The following is a 20,413-nucleotide window of genomic DNA, read 5'->3' on the forward strand; positions in this document are numbered from 1 at the left end:
GGAGTTCCTGAAGAACAAGAAGGCAAATATGAAGAAAGAATAGTTAAAGAACCCATTGGTAAGAACCTCCCCAAGTTAAGGATGACAGGCACTGAGATCGAAAAGGCCTGAAGGGTCCAGGTGAAAAGAGACCCAATTAAGAAAACTGCAAGACTCATTATATTCAAAACCACAAAATGCTAAAGAGAAGGGATAGAAGAATTAAAGCAGAAAGATCAAAAAAGGAACTTACATACAGAAAAAGCCCCTAAGATTTACAGCTAGTCTATCAAATGAGACTCGATACTCCAGAAGAATATGGAAAGATATAGTAAAAGCGCAGCAAACTGACCACCTCACCAGGAATGCTGTATCCAGCTAGACTATCATTTAGAGTTGAAGGGACAATACAGTGATGAATAGATATGCAGCAACTCATGGAACTCTTAGCCTTGAAACCAGTTTTGCAAGAAGCATTAAAAGAGTTCCTTAGATTTTCTTATTGAATCACTGTGATATACATTTACAAAATTTTCATGTTTGGGTTACAGTCATACAACAGTCAAACACCTATCCCTCTACCAGTGTACATTTTTCCACCACAAATGTCCACAGTATCCCTCCCCCATCCCACCCCTCCCTCTCTCTCTATGGCAGACAATTTTCCTTAAAAGAATTCTTTAAAGGAAAGAAACTTCCTTCCCATCACATGTTGTATTGAATATGGCACTCATTAATGCTGTGTATGGTTATCCTCTACTAGATTAAGAAAGCGTAAAATAACATATAGCAATTAATGATCACATATATACTTTTATTGAGTCATTTTCTAATAATTCTATTTGGCATTTTAAAAAAGTTTTTTGGACCAAAGAATGTAAAATATCTGAGGGGGAGGAAGAAGCTTCATTTATAACAGGGAAAATATGAGTTACCAAAATCTGGTTCAAGTACAAAAGAATATTTAATGCAATACGCTTTAGTTGCCAGAGTAGTAATCATATGAAAAGAAGCAGTACACTCTAATGTATTACATGATTTGAATTTCCTTATTTACATAGGTTAAAATCATATCACAACTAATCACTACAAACAGACCTTTATTTGTCTTCTCATAATTCCATCTGTCATTTCTTTAAGTTTTCTTGAATTGAGCAATATAAAATAAATGTTCTATATGATGGACAAGAGGTTTGGCTTGGGGACAGCAGGGATCTGGGGACACTGGTGTTGAGACTGCTGTTGCAACATTGTATAGATGAAACAATCCTATTAGGAAAAACTTTGCAAATCGTGGTGTCTTAATTAAAAACAAATATTTAAAAAATAATAAAAAAATAATAAAGGGAACTGCAACGTACTTAAGGACAACAACCAGAGACATACTGTCCAAACTATAGGAATGACATCTTCTGCACAGATACAAGAGGACCAAAGAGGACCAAACAAAATGTAGTTAAGCAAAATTGTGCCAAGACACATTGTTACTGAAATGGAAAAAACACCGAGAGAGACAGGCTATTGAAAGTTTGAGAGAAGGAAAATCTTTAATGCATAGGAAATAATAAAAATGGTATCTTCCTGAAACCAGGTTAAGTAGGCTTTCATATCTTACACCTCACACAAAGCCAATTCGAAGTGGATCAGAGACCTTGACACCTGATCAGAAACTATAGAGTACACTGATAAAAATACAGACAAAACACTTCAAAGTTTGAACCTTAATGAGCCATCAATGATCTGATACCACTGACAAAGTAACACAACCAGGTACAAATAGAACTACATAAAGTTAAGAGGCTTCTACATGGCAAAAGAAAACACAGGCTAACACTGTAAGACAGCTAACTGAATAGGAAAAGTATATTTGCATTCAATGCATCAGACAAAGCTTCAATATCCAGGATACATAAAATACTCACAAAGATCAACAACAAAAAATTCCAAATCTCTATCCTAAATAGAGACAGGAAATAAATGGACATTTCTCAGAGAAAGGCAGGTGGGTGGCCAGTAGGCGCATGGAAAACGCTGAGCATCACTATCATCAGAGAAATCCAAGGCAAGATGACAATGTGATACCACCTCACAGCAGTGAAAATGACACATATCAAAAATAAATGGAACACTCTGTGTTGGGGGGATGTGTTGGAAAGAAGACCTCTCATCCAGTGCTGGTCAGAATGTTGTCTGGTAAAACCCTGTACAAAACAGTATGCAGAGTTCTCAGTAAAATTAGAATTGGACTGCCCTATGACCGAGCAATTCCACTTATGGACATCTGCCCCAAGACATAAAAGCACTCTCTCAAAAGGACATATGCATATCATTATTCATTGGTGCACTCAGTACAATAGCTAATATATGGAATCAACTTAGGTGTTCAACAACAGATAACTAGATTATATGTAGAATTATACACATATGCACACAAAATGCAGGTACAAGAAATGGTGAAATCATGCAATTTGCTGCCACCTGGTTGGAACTGGAAGATACGTAGAGTGAAATAAGTCAGAAGAAAAAATGACAAACACAGGATGATCTGTAATTATGTAGAATAATTATCTGCAAAATGTAGAATGCTGGGTAAGGAAATGTATTAAGTAAAAAGGGGAGGCCTAGACCACCCTTGACCCTAGTGTTTAGAGAGGAGAAGGACAGCAAAGGAAAGATATAAGGAGGGTAAGAAGAAAACAAGAAGTAATGGGTAAGCAGATATCAGGGCTTCAGTTATGTCAATGATATGAGTGATTAGTAAAGCTCTCTATTCAAACCACAGACTCAGCAAAACTGAAAGTATGATTTCTAACATATAACCACTGAAACTTTGTAATGTGACTCAAAGTGGACAGGTAGGGGTGGGGTGGGGCTTGGAGTGGGGAGGGAATATAGGAACAATGTTGGGGGAAAGTTGACACTAGTGGTGGAATTGGTGTTCCTAAAATGCAATTATCTATAACCTTGTATATCACAGTTCTTTAATGAGAATACATTTTTAAAAAGGAAAAGCACTATACTTTACAAACTAAAAAATGAAGAGGCAGAGAATAATGAGTAGGACTTAAATTACTGAGGGAAAGTTGTATGGATTAGACAAATTGAAGAACTAGGAGGAGCATAAACAGGAAAGTAAGATAGAAGAAACAGTTGTAAGAAGAGGAAGCAGATGTAGGAGTACAGAGAAGAAACAAGAAAATCAAAGAAGAAAAGCAGAAAATCCGAAACACAAGACAAAGAAACCCCTCTAAAGATAGCTGTCAGTGTGGAAGGTCATGAAGGAGAGAGGACAGAACTCTCTTTAGGAAATATGGCTGGCCTTATGGAAAATTAACCATTTCTTGTTAGTAGCTATTCTTTGCCATAGAGAAAATCTCTTTATTACAAAAAATGCAGAATATAGATATTCCAGTTATACTGTCTAGTCAAACCTACACATAACCTGCGCAAAAACCTTACTGTGTGGGACCAAGATAAAGGACACGACCCCCTAAAATGATGCTGTCAACAAACAGGGAGTTAATGTTGCATGTGAAATGTTTTAGTTTATCATAAGTCTTGTGGACTTTGGAAAAGTGTTTAACACATGTCAACATGTAAATGAATTCGAGTGCTTAAGTTGAAATGATTCTCATATCCACAAATAGGCCAATATTGCGATGATAACTCTTGTTATCATCACAATGGGAAAAGAAACTGGATTTTGGAATAAGGAAGAGTAATGGACAATTTCTAGGTTAGACACCCATATTATGGAGGTCGTGGTAAATAATTCAAACACACTCTAGCCATACTTGTTTAAGTAACAAAACTTTTCGGAAAACAAGACAGAGACTTTGCAAAGTCATCATTTGGACTTGGGAAGAAATCAAGTAGAAAGCACAAAATGCCTAGTCTACCTGATAGACATCAGCACATGTTCATGTTTTCCCTGAACCTCATTTGATAACTGAAGTGTATTAACAGATTTTTCTCTTTTAAAACTTTTTGATTGAATCACTGTGAGACTCTTGCAAAGCTGGTCATGATTGAATTTCAATCATACAGTATTCCACCACCCATCCCTCCACCAGTGTTCATTTCCCAGCTCCAGTGTCCCCAGGTTCCCTCCCATCACCCCCACACCACTACCTCCTGCTTGCCTCTATGGCAGGCACGTTTCCTCTCTTTCTTTCCCTCTCTGTCTCGGTCTCTGTCTCTGTCTCTCTATTTCCCTCCTTCCTTTTGTGCATTTTGGTTTGCAATACTGATACTGAAAGGTCATAAAAAAAAAATCCCTCGACCTACTTTTAACCCTCAGATCTTGTTCAATATTACCGTTCCCATTTATTATTGTCATACTGGTCTCTTCTATATCTTATCTCCTCAGTCCCACACACACTTGTGGTTAGTTCCAACCAATGACCAGTCTTCCTAACCCCTATTTTCCTTTGCATGGAGAGTAGCCTTCTAATATATATGTATGTATATATGTATGTGTATAGCGCAAATGAATGCAGTCATTCTATATCTGTCCCACTGACTCGTTTCACTCAGCATGATATTCTCCATGTCCAGAAACTAGAAAATGAGTTCCCATTTGACTCAGCAATACCACTTCTGAGAATATACCCTGAGGGTCCAAAAACACACAGCAGAAACACCATCTACACTCTTATGTTCATTACCGCACCATTCACCATAGCTAGAATCTGGAAGCAACCTGAGTGCCCAAGAACAGACGAACAGATAAAGAAACTATGGCATATCTACACAACAAAATACTGTGCAGCTGTTAGGAAAAATGAAGTCATGAAATTTGCCTATAAATATATTAACAGGTTTCAGTTAACCAAATCCTACCTGCTTGAAGAAAAATTTCTTGAAGACATGGTTTCTGACAAAAAAAAATTCAAGAAAAAATTTACTTAATTCAAAATAAATAAGTTCATAAGAGATGTATGTGCTCTATTGTTAAATGCTCCACTTTAGGAAAAAAGCAGGATAGCAGGATAAGAATTCTACACATCAGGTTCATGCAATTTTATACAGTCATCAAGAATACTAGTACCCTTTAATTTAGTTACCCTAGGCAGCAAAGCATCATTAATTAAATGTATCAAATGAAAACAAGTGGCTATTTCTAGTACTCAATGTTAGTAGTCTGCAAAGGAGACTGCTTGGCAAACAGTGGGAAACAGCAAAATGGGTCCTGAATTTCGCAGAATGGCGATGTCGGAGGTAATGTTATTTTAAATTCATGTAACTGAAAGAAAATATCAAAATATCTGAGTTAAATGTTATAAACCAGGGATTTAAGCACTTGTCTATTCCCATTGCTACTCCATCTTGCCAGAGGAGCATGAAATTTTCTCCACCCTTTTTACATTTTGAGACATCTGTTCTTTTATGACAGCATGCAATGCCATAAACTGCAGCACTGTAGCACTGTCGTACCATTGTTCATCGATTTGCTAGGGCGGGCACCAGTAATGCCTCCATTGTGAGACTTGTTACTGGTTTTGGCATATCGAATGCGCCACGGAGAGCTTGCCAGGCTCTGCCATGCGGGCGAGATACTCTCAATAGCTTGCTGGGCTCTCTGAGAGGGACAGAGGAATCGAACATGGGTCGGTCGCATGCAAGACAAACACCCTACCTGTAGCACTAACATATACTCTAGAGTTTACACCCTATAAGGAGTGAAGTCTGGCCAGAACAAAGCTCTCCCTCTGTCTAGCACTCTTTCCTCTAGTGTTCAAACTCCAATAACTTTTCAGCACCATGAGATCAATAGTCTATTGATCCTGCCACCTTTCCAGTACCCCTCCCCTCCTTACAGGACACGCAATCCCAAACTCCACCAGATTATCCTTCCCAGTATATATCCTCCACTCCCTTGCATCTTGTCATGCACAGTCACAATTCTTTGGGAATCCTTGACTGGGGAGATTTTTAGTAAAGCGGTGAAAGCATTTGTACTGCCTATAGGCAACCCCAGTTCAAATCCCAGAACTACATATGGTCCTTGGAGCATCACTGGGAGTGACCGCCGAGGACAGAGTCAGGAGTAGCTATATGTGAACTGAAAATCCACCCCAAATAAAGAAAGAAAGAACTGATATCTTGAAATTCAAAACTTAGAGAATCTTAAGAAGGTAATTATATATATATATATAAATTACATTGTTGCAACAATGTTGCAATTTTACCGGAGAGTCAGAGGCACTTTACTCGGAGAAGATATATTTTTGGGGGAGGATCACAGGACTGCCTCGGAGGTTTTGTGTTATGGCCTTCTTTAGAGCCGCCTGTTCAACCTCCTTTTATTTATTGAATTAACATACAAACCAATCATATTCAGCCACATAGGCGAATATGCAAATCAACCAACGGAAACAGTAACCGCCATTTAAAGTTACAGTAACCAAAACATAAACCGTTTACATCCAGGCCTAGCTAGGCCTGACATTATGGGATGTTGTATACCAACATTTCCCACTTTTTTGTTTAAAATGACCAGTAGTAAACAATCAAACGGAATTATAGCATGAGCTTCTGCAAAATTTTCTAGAAGGGCTAGCACATAGTTAGAAGTAACACCATAGGTGGTTACAGCTTGCTTAAGTGAGGAAAGAAACTTAAAAGGAACAGGCTCCTATTCCCCTGCCTGTCTTTTTCTTTGTATATCAGGATTACAAACAACTGGAAAAGTCATAAACTGAGCAGGCTGTTGACTCAACTTAGTTTTATAAAGGAGCTTCACATTTTTGCATCAGAGAATGCAACTCAGGAGTAAAATTAAAATGGCGACACAGAGATTTCTCTTCCCTACTCTTACACAATTCAGGGGAAGGAACTGCCAACGAGTCAGGATCGGTGATACCCTGTACAGTAGGCATTATCCTTCTTTCAGAAGGGTGGTGCATCTCAAGGTACTTCATTTGTCTAATTAATTTATCTAATATTTCATTAACTTTTCTGAACTCTTGGGAGTTTACATCCTATTTTAAAACCGAATTTTCTGTGTCTGACTTGACGCTGTCAGACTCAGACTGGGCAGGTGAATCATCAATTTGATATGATTCACCAGATAAGACAGATGCTATCAAAGATTCTTCCCTACTTTTCTCCTCTAACACAGGAGTTTCCCTGTAAGTTGCCTTAGAATTTGATGAATTAGTGGAAAGAGTAGTATGAGAAGACGAAAGAGCTGATGAATTAGTAGAGAGAGCCGTATGAGAAGAGAGAGAAGGTTCCTCATACTCAAAGTCAAACTGTGAAAAATTCAGGGCGCCAGTAATGCAATTGTACACCCTCCATTCCTTTGCTGGGAACAAATCTCCATTTTTCTGTGCATGACACAGTTCTCTCCCTATTTTTACCCATAAATCTAGATTGAATTGTTCTGTATTTTTTGGCTTTAACCAATGACAATACTTTTGTATCCTCTCAAGGAGGCATCTTATTATCTCTTCCTTTAAGGGCAGACCAGCTGCTTCTATTAGAGAGTTCAAAGTGTCAACATAGGCATCCTGCTGAGAAGTTACAGAATTGCCCATTGCCCCTTTTTCTTTTTCTTCCTTTATTTAGTCTTTATTTCTTTTCTCCCTTTCTCCTTTTTCTTCTTTTCCCTCTTTCTTCCTATCTTTTTTTCTCCCTTTCTTTTTCTTCTTTTCCCTTCTCTATATTTCTTCTTTCTCCCTTTCTCTTTTTTCTTCTTCCTTCATTATATTTCTTCTTCTTTCTCCCTTTCTCCTTTTCTTCTTCCTTCCTTATCTATATTTCTTCTTTCTCCCTTTCTCCTTTTCTTCTTCCTTCCTTATCTATATTTCTTACATTTCTTCTTTCTCCCTTCTTTTCTCTTTTACTTCTTCCTTACCTGTTCCTTCTTCTTTCTCTATTTTTATGCCCTTTCTCTCTTTTTCTTCTTTCCTTCCTTCCTATCTCTATTTCTTTATTCCCTTTTTCTTCTTCCTTCCTTTCTTTCTCTCTATATTTCTTCTTTTATATCTCTTTATTCCCTTTATCTTTTTCTTCTTTCCTTCCTTTCTATTGTTAAGTTGAAAGAAATTATATTGGGTTAAATGGATGGCAGCCCACTCCTGACTTTTGTAACCTCGCTTTGTTCTGCTTCTGTAACCATGCTTATGCCCCTGAACTGTATATAATAATGTACTATGCCTGGGTCCTGTCACATACATCCTGACATCTGCCTGTCGGTTGGGCTGGGATTCACGTACGTGCCTAAAACATAGGGACCCGCTCACAGAAGGAGTTGCTGAGGACAAGGAGCCCAGATAGTGACTCTGGTCCCACGGCCCAGCAGATAGTGATTCTGGCCCAGCAGATAGTGACTCCGGTCCCACGGCCCAGCAGATAGCGATTCTGGCCCAGCAGATAGTGACTCCGGCCCAGCAGATAGTGACTCCGGCCCAGCAGATAGCGATTCTGGCCCAGCAGATAGTGACTCCGGTCTCACAGCTCTACAGATAGTAACTCCTGACGCAGGGCAAGAAGAATGAAAGAATGTCTCCAGATACACGAATTCCGAGATAGTGGCTCCGGACGAGGCTACGTGACAAACGTGACTGGCCCAGAGGACTCAAGCCCTATAAAAAGGCTGCCCTAGCTAGCGCAAACCGCTGCATCCACTAGAGGTGCAGCCCCAACATGTTGGTCTGAATAAACTTTTTTTCTTGCAAGAGACTGCCCGGCTAGCTCGTCTCTCTTTCTTGCGGCTCCGGTCCCAACACTATCTCTATTTCTATATTCCCTTTTTCTTCTTTCCTTCCTTTCTTTCTCTCTTTCTTAATTCCCTTTATCTCTCCCCTTTCTCTATTTCTTCTGCAAGGAGCCTTACGATCCCCTGTGTTGGGCGCCATATGTTGCATCAATGTTGCAATTTTACCGGAGAGTCAGAGGCACTTTACTTGGAGAAGAAATATATATTTTGGGGGGAGGATCACAGGACTGCCTCGGAGGTTTTGTGTTATGGCCTGCTTTAGAGCCACCTGTTCAACCTCCTTTTACTTATTGAATTAACATACAAAACAATCATATTCAGCCACATAGGCAAATATGCAAATCAACCAACGGAAACAGTAACCGCCATTTAAAGTTACAGTAACCAAAACATAAACCGTTTACATCCAGGCCTAGCTAGGCCTGAGATTATGGGATGTTGTATACCAACATTACATATATGTATAAATTGTCCCAGAACAATCTGGGGGCAGCACCCCTGAAGACAGTAATATTTTAACCACAAAACAGATAAATATCCCCGCTAAGTGAGGTAAAAAATCACCTATGAATAATTCATAAACATTCACATCAGGTGTTGTGTTACCACTACAGTAGTCTGCCAAATTCACCATAACCAACCATAAACTAAAAGTTTTCTCAACTTTTAAGTTTCAAGATTTCACAACTCTATCCCTACACATCTTTGGCAAAACTCCAAGCTATTTCAGCACATACCTCCATGAGGCTGACATGGTTACAAGACAACGTGAACAGCCTCACTCCAGATCATTACCACCAAGCTTATTCAGGTCTTCTGTGCTACCTAAGATTTCTGCTGGTTCCCTGTCCACTCACTCTTCAGCATCTCTTAACACTGCTATCTCTTCTCTTTTCACCAGTCTCCAACTCCTGCTACAGCTTCTCTCTTGACTTCTTTTCACCTGTTCTGTCTTTGTTTTTGTTTTGGGAGGACACACTTGACAAGTTCAGGGGATACTTCTGGCACAGTAGTTCAAACCTGGGACTCGTGCATGCAAAGCACACACTCTGGCCCTTTAAGCTGTCTTCCCGGTCTTCTCTTGGCATCCCAATTCAAAACAAAAGCCATTAGATGAGAATATCTCCAGGCAACTGTACCTCTATTGTGACGGATAAACATTCCACTAGACCAAACCCTCTCTATGTGCATGCAACATCCATCTTCCCCTCACTACTGGACTGTTTCTGGGAGCATGCAAACAGCATACAAAGTAAACCTTCAAAAGGGGTGTGGGGATACTGGATATTTTGGTGGTGGAAAGTGTGCACTGGTGAAGAGATGGGTTTTGGATGATTATATGACCGAAGCTCAAACATGAAAGCTTTGTAGCTGTATCTCACAGTAAATCAAAAAAAAAAAGGGGGGGGGAGATAATGATAAAATAATAAACTAAACATTCAGAATAGAATTTAAAAATTATGTGGAGTTCTTTGCCAATTCAATCAGCTTAATCAATGGCTGAATAAATAGCAGTACTCCTACATTATTAAAAAAAAAAAGAAAAAGAAACAAAGACCTCTTCCAGAGCTCCATCTTCCCTTCCAGCTGCAGTCACGTTTCTCTGTTCCGTTGACAGCAAATTTCCTCTAGAATGATCTATACTCATGATCTTCACTTCCCTCCTTCCATTCTTTCTTCAACCCACACCATCACTCCAAGAAAAGAATTTCTCTTGGTACTTTTTTGCCTCTCCAGGATATATTCCCAGGAGTGGTATTGCAGGGTCAAATGGGAGCTCAGTTTCTAATTTTATTGAGAAGCGACCATACTGTTTTAAAAAAGGGCTGAACCAGTCGACATTCCCACCAGCAGTATAGGAGGTCCCTTCCTCCCCACATCCATGCCAACAGCGGTTGCTTTTGTTATTTTGGATATGTGCCAGTCTCTGTGGTGTCAGGTGGTATCTCATGATTGTTTTGATCTGCATCTCTCTGATTATTAGTGACGAAGAGCATTTTTTCATGTGCCTTTTTGCCATTTGTATTTCTTCCTTGAGAAAATTTCTGTTCATTTCATTGCCCCATTTTTTGATGGGGTTAAGATGTTTTCTTCTTGTAGATTCCAACCAGTGCCTTGTATATCCTTGATATCAACCCCTTATCAAATGACATCTGCACTCAAATGTTCATTGCAGCACAGTTTACAATAGCCAGAATCTGGAAAAAACCTGAATGCCCTAAAACAGATGACTGGTTAAAGAAACTTTGGTACATCTAAACAACGGAATACTGTGGTTCTGTTAGAAAAGATGAAGTCATGACCTTTGTATATAAGTGGATCAACATGGAAAGTATCATGCTAAGTGAAGTGAGTCAGAAAGAGAGAGACAGACATAGAAAGATTGCACTCATCTGTGGAATATAAAATAACAGTATAGGAGACTAACACCCAAGAATAGTAGAGATAAGCACGAGGAGGTTGGCTCCAAGGCTTGGAAGCTGGCCTCACATGCTGGAGGAAGAGGGCAGCTCACACAGAGAAGGAAGGGAACACCAGGTAAAGTGTGGTTTGAGGACCCACATGGGAGATGCACACTGAAAATAGAATATAGACCTAACACGATGGCCACGCAGTGCCTCTGTTGCAAACCACAGCACCCAAAAGGAGAGAGAGATCAAAAGGGAATGCCCTGACACAGATTTGGGGTGAGGTGAGGAAGATGGGGTGGGAGGGTGGGATGGATACTGGGAACACTTTTGGAAGGGACTGGGGATGTAAACAAAATGCAAACATGAAAGCTCATAAGTTTGTAACTGTAACTCATGGTGATTCACTAATAAAAAAAAAAATTTCTGTCAGGGCTGGAGCAATAGCACAGCGGGTAGGGCATTTGCCTTGCATGCAACCGACCTGAGTTTGATTCCCAGTATCCCATATGGCACCCTGAGCACCGCCAGGAGTAATTCCTGAGTGCAGAGCCAGGAGTAACTGCTGTTCATTGCCCAGTGTGACGCAACCCCCCCCCCCCAAAAAAAAAAAAAATTTTTGTCAAGGGAACCAGTAGTTGCAGAAAACTGATTTGTTTTTATATTGGTCCTTATCTTACTTGGTCTGGGTAGAGCATCTGACAAAGTCGCTCCCTTCCCTAAAACTTTCTTAAGACCTAATTTGTATGTCGTGCAATCCGTCAAGTTTTTATTGCATGATTCAATGGTTTTGTATATTCAGTTACCCAACTATCTTCACAGTCAATTTTCGAATATTTTCATGAATGTTAATCACACCCCAAACCGAAAATGGTTCCTTAACACATTAAGCATAGAGTTACCAATTGATCTTCAGCTTCACTGTAAGGTCCTAGGTCCAAGAGAAATGAAGGCTATGCTCACACCAAAACTTGTACACAAACATGAAGAGCAGCATTCAAAATAGCTGCAAAGGTAACAACCCAGATCTCCCTCCACCCATTAAGGGATAGTATATCTATACAATAAAATATTATCCAGCTATCAAAGAAAATGAAATACTGGTATTTTCTAGAGCATGTTGCATCTTGAAAATATTTTGCTCAGCAAAAAATGTCAGCCACAAGACTATAGATAATATGATTCTATTTATATAAAACACTTAGGTCAGGCACATTAGAGAGACAAAAGCTAGATCAGAAGTTGTGTGTGGTTTGGGGTGCCATAAATTAATATAAAAAATCATCTCAATAAATCTTCATAATTTATAGTTAATCTGAGTAGGACATATGTTCTTTCTCTGCTGGTCTTCATCTTGACATTCTAAAGATCACAAACTTTTCTTCATCTTAGGAGGATCCAATTTCTTTCTTTAAATTTGATTTGCTCATTGACATTTTGTGCAAGACTTACTAGTCTCCTTAAGCTTGTCAAGCTAATACTGTACAAATAATTCCATTCAGTATCTTAGAGTTCATGCCTGTATACTGATGCTTTGTTCCAAAAAGAAATTATCATCTAAGAAATTGTCAAAGTATCAAATATAGCTCTTAAGTAAAGACAATTAAATGCACACAATGAATATTTTCTTTATATATTATATTCTTTCAAATTTCCTCTCATATTCTTCATGGATAGCAGCACTACCAAGAGTAATTAATTGCCCAACTCTTACCTGCAACAGTTTGTGGAGAGGGCTTCTTTTCCTTGTTGATTGATGCTTGTGTAACCAATTGGCTACTTTTAGATATTAAAGAGAAGATAAATGTTTCTTACTTTGGTACTAGAATATTTCACATCCCGTTCATGATATATTATCCTTTCTCCTCCAAATATAAGGCCTGAAAACTTTCTAAGGAGTTTAGAATTGAAGACAAAATAAGTGTTTGATAATGCCCGCAGAGGTGCAAAATTAGCTTGACAGGATGGAAAGGTATGGGTCTAACTATTAAAGCCTCATATTGCTTGTGTAAGTTAAGCATCTATAGCCAAACCTAACTGAGAGACCAAAATCTAATGATGGCATAAATATAATAGCAGACTACCAGTGCAATTTTTATGTTTGTACATTTTGTTTGTCCTAGGGTCAACATACAGGAAAAAACTCCAGGGCTTCTTACTGGCTCTGCACTCAGAGATCATTCCTGGTGGACATGAGGAACTATATTTGGTGCCAGGGATCAAACCATGTAGGCCACGTGCAAGGTATGCACCCTACCCACTCTGCTATCTCTATGGTCCTGCCACTGCAATTAATTATATGGACTCACCTTTGACTGACTAGGTGCTTGAAAAGTTTAACAGTCAGGAAACAAAATATTACACCAAACATAAAACCTGACTCCTACAAACACACCATTTTTGCATAAATAGTTATCATAAAAGCTGGATTTGAATTCCAGGCTGGCTAGTTGGATATTCTATTGGGTTTTTATTTGTTATGCCATCATAACAAGCAATCCTGGATTAAAGACACAACCTCCAATAATAACAGTTCTACATTTAATAAAAACTAGGAAACAGCAGCAGTGATTTAATTTTATTTTACTTGTTTATAATGTAGGAGTACTGATACTTATTCAGCCATTGATTCAGCTGATTGAATTGGGCATGAACTCCACATTACTTTCTTTTATTATTAAGTCACTGTGAGATACAGTTAGAGCTTTCATGCTTGAGATTCAGCCATACAATGATCTAACACCCAATCCTCCATCAGTATACACTTCCCACCACCAGTGTCCCTAATGTACCGCCCATCCCAGTCCTCACCCTGCCTCCATGGCAGGCAATCTCCCAAAAACTCTACTTTTGGGCATTATGTTTTGCTCAAATTTTACCACCACCATGCAAGCCTGCCTGCAAGGGGCAGATGCTAGATCATTTATTGTCAATTACTCATTTTGAATATCGTGGTTGCTGTGGCTGCATGCTTCTGGAATCCTTGATTATGAATGGTTGGGTTCCAGAGACATTTCTGTAGGGCACTAATCTGTTTTGGGATTCAACTGGCCATATCTGGACCAAGCCTGTTGGTGCACGAAGATGGTGCCCAGATGCAAATTGTGGGTGTGACATCCAGGTCTCAGAGCAGGTAGGGAGCCAGTGAGGGACAGCCTGGCACCTCTGCTGCCATGTGGCATGGAGATATAGTCATAGAACCCACCTACCTGGGTCTTCTTGTGGGAGCTCTTGGTTGCCGGGATTCCATCTGGAGTAGGCAGGGAGAGGACCCACCATGTGCCTCCCAGTGGCATCTTAGCGCACCAACTGCCTTGGCCCAGAGACACAGCAACGAGTCCAGGAAGACACCAAGATCTCTTCGGTTCCCATACAGAGTCAGTTTCACCAGGGCACCCCAGATGGAGAGGTGTACTCTCTCCACAAGGCCCAGGTATACGGGTTCCAGAACTAAATTCCATGTCACATGGCAGCAGAGGTGCTGAGCTATCTCAGCCTGGCTCCGTACCCGCTCATCGGCCTGGCTATTACGACCACACAGTGACTTTACAAAGCAATTTCAGGATCATACCAAAAGGTATATAAAATCACTCATTTCAAATCTATAATAATGTGCTACTCTCTATTCTTTTCTTCAGTTCACTACAATATATGTGTGAATACATAGGTATATATGTGTATATAAAATACTAAATTCATGCAGGCCTATCTTTTAAGTTTATTTTTAGTTCAATAGTGTTTATTGAGGTTTCTAGTACATAATGCTATTAACACAATCCTACCTTCTCAAAGAGTGATTTCCAGAAGTCTTGTTCTCTAATAAAAGGAACAAAATATATCTTAAGAACAGAAAAACACAGGATGTATATATATATATATATATACATATATATGTATATGTACGTATATGATCTATTATAGAGACTATGTTTAGGACAATTGACAGGATGATATATGGGATGATATTGACAATAATAAAATTATATAAATTCCTGAAAAACACTTAGCCCCTTAATATAGGCATCTAAAGTAACAAAAGAAAAGTTTATCCATCACCAACTGACAGTAGCATGAAAACACATGAAATTTCTGGATTTTCACCATAGTCAGTAAGTCAAGGATCATGTCATAATTTGACTGAGACACAGAAGAATACTTGTGTTTTGGTAGAATTTCATTTTAGGTTAAAACACACAATGATGGCTGGTTGTGAACTTTGTACAAGATAAAGACTCTTTCTTCCCTTATTTGAAACTTGCAGAGAAGAGAGAAAGACCTGCAATAAACATACAAAGTGCTGGTGTCATTTCTACTGTACTTTTTTGCATCTCTGGGATATATTCCCAGAATTGGTATTGCTGGGTCAAATGGGAGCTAAATTACTAGTTTTTTGAGAAATGTCCACATTGTTTTCCAAAAAGGCTGAACCAGTCCGGCCAACACCAGTTGCTTTTGTTCTTTTGGATGTGTAATCATGCGAATTTGTAAGTCTATAATTGTACCTCACGGTGATTCATTAAAATCATTTTTAAAAAAGACCTAGGAGTTTAATTGTATAAAGTAAAACTTGGTCAATTTCTGATTCCCAATCCATCTTCCTGGCCCATCCTCAAAGAGGAGGATGGGATTTTCTCCACTCTCCTTTGATGTTGTGATTCCTGTTCTCCTGTGTTAAATTCCATGCAGGCATATAAACAGAGGAATCATAACAATGCCATAAGCAAATATTAAAAAAACTGCACTCCTTTCATCCTTATTGAAATAGGTTATATCTAGGTGTACATATGTTCTGCAATCAGTTATTTTTTTAGTGTAATTCAGAAGATCATGACTGAATTGTCTTCATCTTAGCAGTATTCAATTGCTTTCTGGAACAGAATGCATACATGTAAAATTCTACTGGGGTAATTTCTTCCACTTTTTGTATTAAAGTCACTTGGTTCTATGAATTATATTTACTGGAATATAAGAGGAAGTAAGTTAGTAGCAGGAAGAAATTTTCTGCTTAATAAAATGTAAAATGATATGTGACTACAATATGGCTTTCCCTTTGAAATTTCCATATGGTAGCTAGTTATTTCAAAGAATCCACATTGAACTTCTACTGCTTTACACTGCCTAACTTCAGCAGTTTGTTTACCAATGTTCCTCTAGAGCATCCTTTTTTCAGATATATCTAAGTTTTTATTGATTAAAAAATACATGTTTGACCTGATTTTTATTTACTGGTTAGAACTAACTTGTGACAAAGATAGAGCATTAAATATCAAGTTGATATGTGAATATCAACACATTCCCTACATTGTGATGATAGAAATATACACTCATAATAACAAAAAAAATTGCTTTTGTTATTGTGTACAGTTTATATATTCTGTTTTGCTTGAGCATTACTCTTTTATATGATTTCAAGGGTACTTTTAATTTTTTAGTATTCATATTAAACATAGCCTCAGGTAGTTTAGGTTTATTGGGTTACTCTCATCACAGTGCTCCCATTCCTCTGTGTTTATTTGTAACTTCTTTCTTTGTGTTCTGTTGACTTGTAAATACTGTTTTTCTCATCTCCTTGAGTCCTTCACATAGCTTATTCAGTGCCAAGTCCTTTTGTATGGGCACAGGAAGACTGCAGCAAATGCTATGCTTTTGTAACCTGGGAGTCCTTTGACTCTTCATGTTATCTTTTTCCTGGGATTCTGTTCTTCTCATCTAAGCCTCAGCTGCCCTTACTAGCACCCCCAAAAGCAGGGTTCCGAGGAGGGACAGGATGGACCCAGGGCAAACTGTGACTTGTGTGATACTCTGGCATCTAGATGGGCCTGGCCAAAGTGCCTAATGCTTAACTATAAGTTAAGAGCTTGGTCATGGACAAATGCTGTCATGATCCAAACAGTGATAACTAAATTCAGACCCTGCTGGGGTTACGAATGATTAATCTGGCCTGAGTGCTGTAGTCTAAATCTGTGGCAAGATGTTGCCAGGAGAGCTGCCCTACAAGCCTCAATGTATTTCTAACTATGTCCATACAAAAATAACTATTATTAAGATGTTAATGAGTTCTTGGACTAAGGAAGGAGAAAAACCTTAAGAGGTATTTTGCCTGCTGGCAGTCAGGAAGGGCTTTCTTATGTTGATTTTGCTACCTGACTATGTGTAGCCTAGAGGGCAAAGTGGAGAGAGACAAGTAGGGGGAGAGTAGCAAAGGGTGCAGAGTGAAGGAGGAGAATCAAGAGAGCAGGAGGAAAGAGGAGGAAGTATGCTTGAGATGAAAGACTGAATAATCGGTAACTAATCAGAAACCAGCTTGGTCCTAGTTTTTCCTTCGTTTGTCCTTGGCCAATGGCCGTCCCGATCCAGTCCATACACAGCGGCTCCAGAGCACTGAACATGGGAGGTGAGGTAGCTACGTGCCCAGAGAGCCTGCGAGCACATGCCCTTTGGCATGCATAGTTTTTTACAGCTGGCGTCCCTTGAGAGGGAACGAACTACCAACTAAAGGTAAGAATAGAGTTCGGTGCACACTCATTCTAGAAAGTGAGTGGGAGAACTGGATTTTTAATGTGCTGGGGATTAGAATCCTAGCAGCAATACCCCCACTAAGATGGGGCAGATTCTGGGCCTCCCCAAGATCTTTCATAGATTCTCGAGCCAGTCTGAACAGGGCAAGCCATTTACAGATTTGATTCATTGTCTCTCCCGCAGAACAGGAGACATGGAACTCTGCATTTCCAGAGACCAGCTTGGGTCCTGCTTTAAAGTAGTTTATGAGGATAACCCATGGTTCCCAGATGAAGGAACTCTAGAAACCAAGAATTGGAAAAAAAGTCAAGAATAATGTCTATAAGGCATCTAAGGAAGGGACTAAGATCCCCGTGGAATTCTGGATTACATGGGAGATTGTTAATTCTATTCTCCTGTTTTGGAAAAGAACAATTGATGTGGAGGAGAATATTATAAATAATACTGTGAAGGACTGGCCCAGGAATTCCAGGACAGGCCATAGGAATCCATTTAACTGTCTTAAGATTCTTTTACAGGAACCTGCATTGTAAAATAACTTGTCTATCTGTCCCTGAGCAAGGAATTTGGAACCAGGTGCCCTATGTCGCAAAAAGGGTGGTGGTCAGACCAGATAACCAGATGCATGTCATAAGGCCCATATCACAAGACCCATGTCACAAGACCCAGGACTTCCCCCAGAACCAGGACATTCCTGAATGTTGGCGCGAATACTGATCTCTAAAACCATAGGCTAAGGAGTGATGTCGTTTTAAATGGATTGGTTAAGAAAGTTTGCAATATTACAAATCTATTGGCTATGAAATGCGTGGGCTCTGCTGTAACGGCTGGGGAAGGCCTATATAAGATCTCCTTTGGATAAGCTCGGGGTCTTGCCCAACCTGCTGACCTGCGTGTCCGAGTAGGCGGCTTGACCCTGGCTAGCCAGTCTTACAATAAACCCTGCTTGCTGTTTGCAGTCTCTGGACTCTTTGTCGGTAAGGGAGATTTCGATCCACGCCCTAACATTTGGAGGCCCCAGCGAGATCTCCCGACGGCAAAGGGGCCCAGAGGCAGGTCAGAAAAAGGCCTTAAATTTTGGGGAATATTCCATTTGGTTTTAGGGGAAGGTGACCCCATTTGGACCGCGGCAGGGAAGTGGCCAACCCTGATTGAGAGGACAGATGGTATTTGGGTCCTCATTTGGTTTTGGTAACCTGGCACCAGGTGCAGATTTGGAAAGGCTGACTCCACTGAACATTCAGACCACGTGGACACCCTTCGGGCAGGTTTGGGAGTCTCAGTGTGAACGTGGTGAGTGGGGTGCGCACCCGTGTGAAAGAAGGACCGGTCCGAGCGAGTGCGGAAGTGTGATTTGTGCGTGTGCCCTTAGTGTGTGTATTTGTCTCATTATCTTTCTCTTAGTTCTGTTTAGTAAGATTGTTTAATATGGGTCAGAATTAATCGACCCCCAAAGCTTTAATTCTTAATCATTTCTCTGAGGTCCAAAGGAAAGCTCAGAATCAGGGCCTGGGGATAAAGAAAGGTAAGTTTGACACTTATTGTTCATCAGTATGGCCTTCCTTCGGAGTGGATTGGCCCCCACAAGGTTCCTTTTCGCCAAACCTTGTGGCTCGGGTGAAGAATATTGTCATCCGCCCTGGACCCTGTGGCCATCCTGATCAACTCCCCTACATTCTTACCTGGGAGTTTCTCCTCGAGGACCCGCCTTCTTGGCTTAAACCTTTTCTGACTATTCCTCAAAGGGCTGCCCTGGCCCCCACTTTGGCTCTTCAGGAGCAAAGTGCTGTTGTTAAACCTTCACCATCTGTTAAACCCTCAGTCCTCCCTGACTCTCTCTTTCCCCCCCTCATAGATCTTGACAGTGAGGCAGAGAGACCCCCTCCTTATGCTCCTATTCTCAACCCAGCGGTAGCCCCTGGTCCCGTTGCAGATTCCACCCAGGATGCTGGCCCTAGCCACCGGCTTCGACCACGAGGAAACTCGAGACCTGAGGAGGGAGACTCGGTTTCCAGCTCCGGACCAGACCAGACCCAGTCCCTGTCCCCTTGCTCCCTGTGCGAGCAATTGGTTACCCTGGTGGCCACCAATATCAGTACTGGCCCTTCTCATCTAGTGATCTATACAATTGGAAGACCCAAAACCCCCCTTTTTCTGAGGACCCGAAAGGTCTCATAGGTCTCGTGGAGTCCATCATGAACACGCACTGTCCCACCTGAGACGATTGCCAGCAACTCCTCCGAATTCTCTTCACAACTGAGGAAAGAGAGCGCATTCTCATCGAGTTCTTCCGAGTGTCTCGGAAGAACGTGACAGGAGATGATGGGCAACCCACCATCCTCCCTGATCTCATCAATGCGGCGTTCCCCCTCACTCGACCTAACTGGGACTTTGCGACGGCAGAAGGTAGGGAGCGTCTCCGAGTGTACCGCCAGACTCTAATGAGTGGTCTCCGAGCTACCGCCAGGCGGCCCACAAATTTTGCTAAGGTAAAGGCTGTTGTCCAAAAAGAAACCGAGAGCCCGGCCGCTTTTCTTGAGCGGCTGTACGATGCCTACCGGCAATATACCCCCATTGACCCGGAGGCTGACATACACCGTTCGGCAGTGCTGCTTTCCTTCATAAGTCAGGCGGCCCCCGACATAAGGAAGAAGCTTAATTCCCGGGAGAACCTGGGCAGCATGACCCTGCAGGAAATGCTGCAGGTAGCTGAGAGGGTCTACAATTCTAGGGAAAGCAAGGAAGAAAAAGAAGAACGATTGAGACGGGAGGACAGGGAGAT

This window comes from Sorex araneus, chromosome 7 (assembly GCF_027595985.1).
Source record: "Sorex araneus isolate mSorAra2 chromosome 7, mSorAra2.pri, whole genome shotgun sequence".
NCBI lineage: Eukaryota > Metazoa > Chordata > Mammalia > Eulipotyphla > Soricidae > Sorex > Sorex araneus.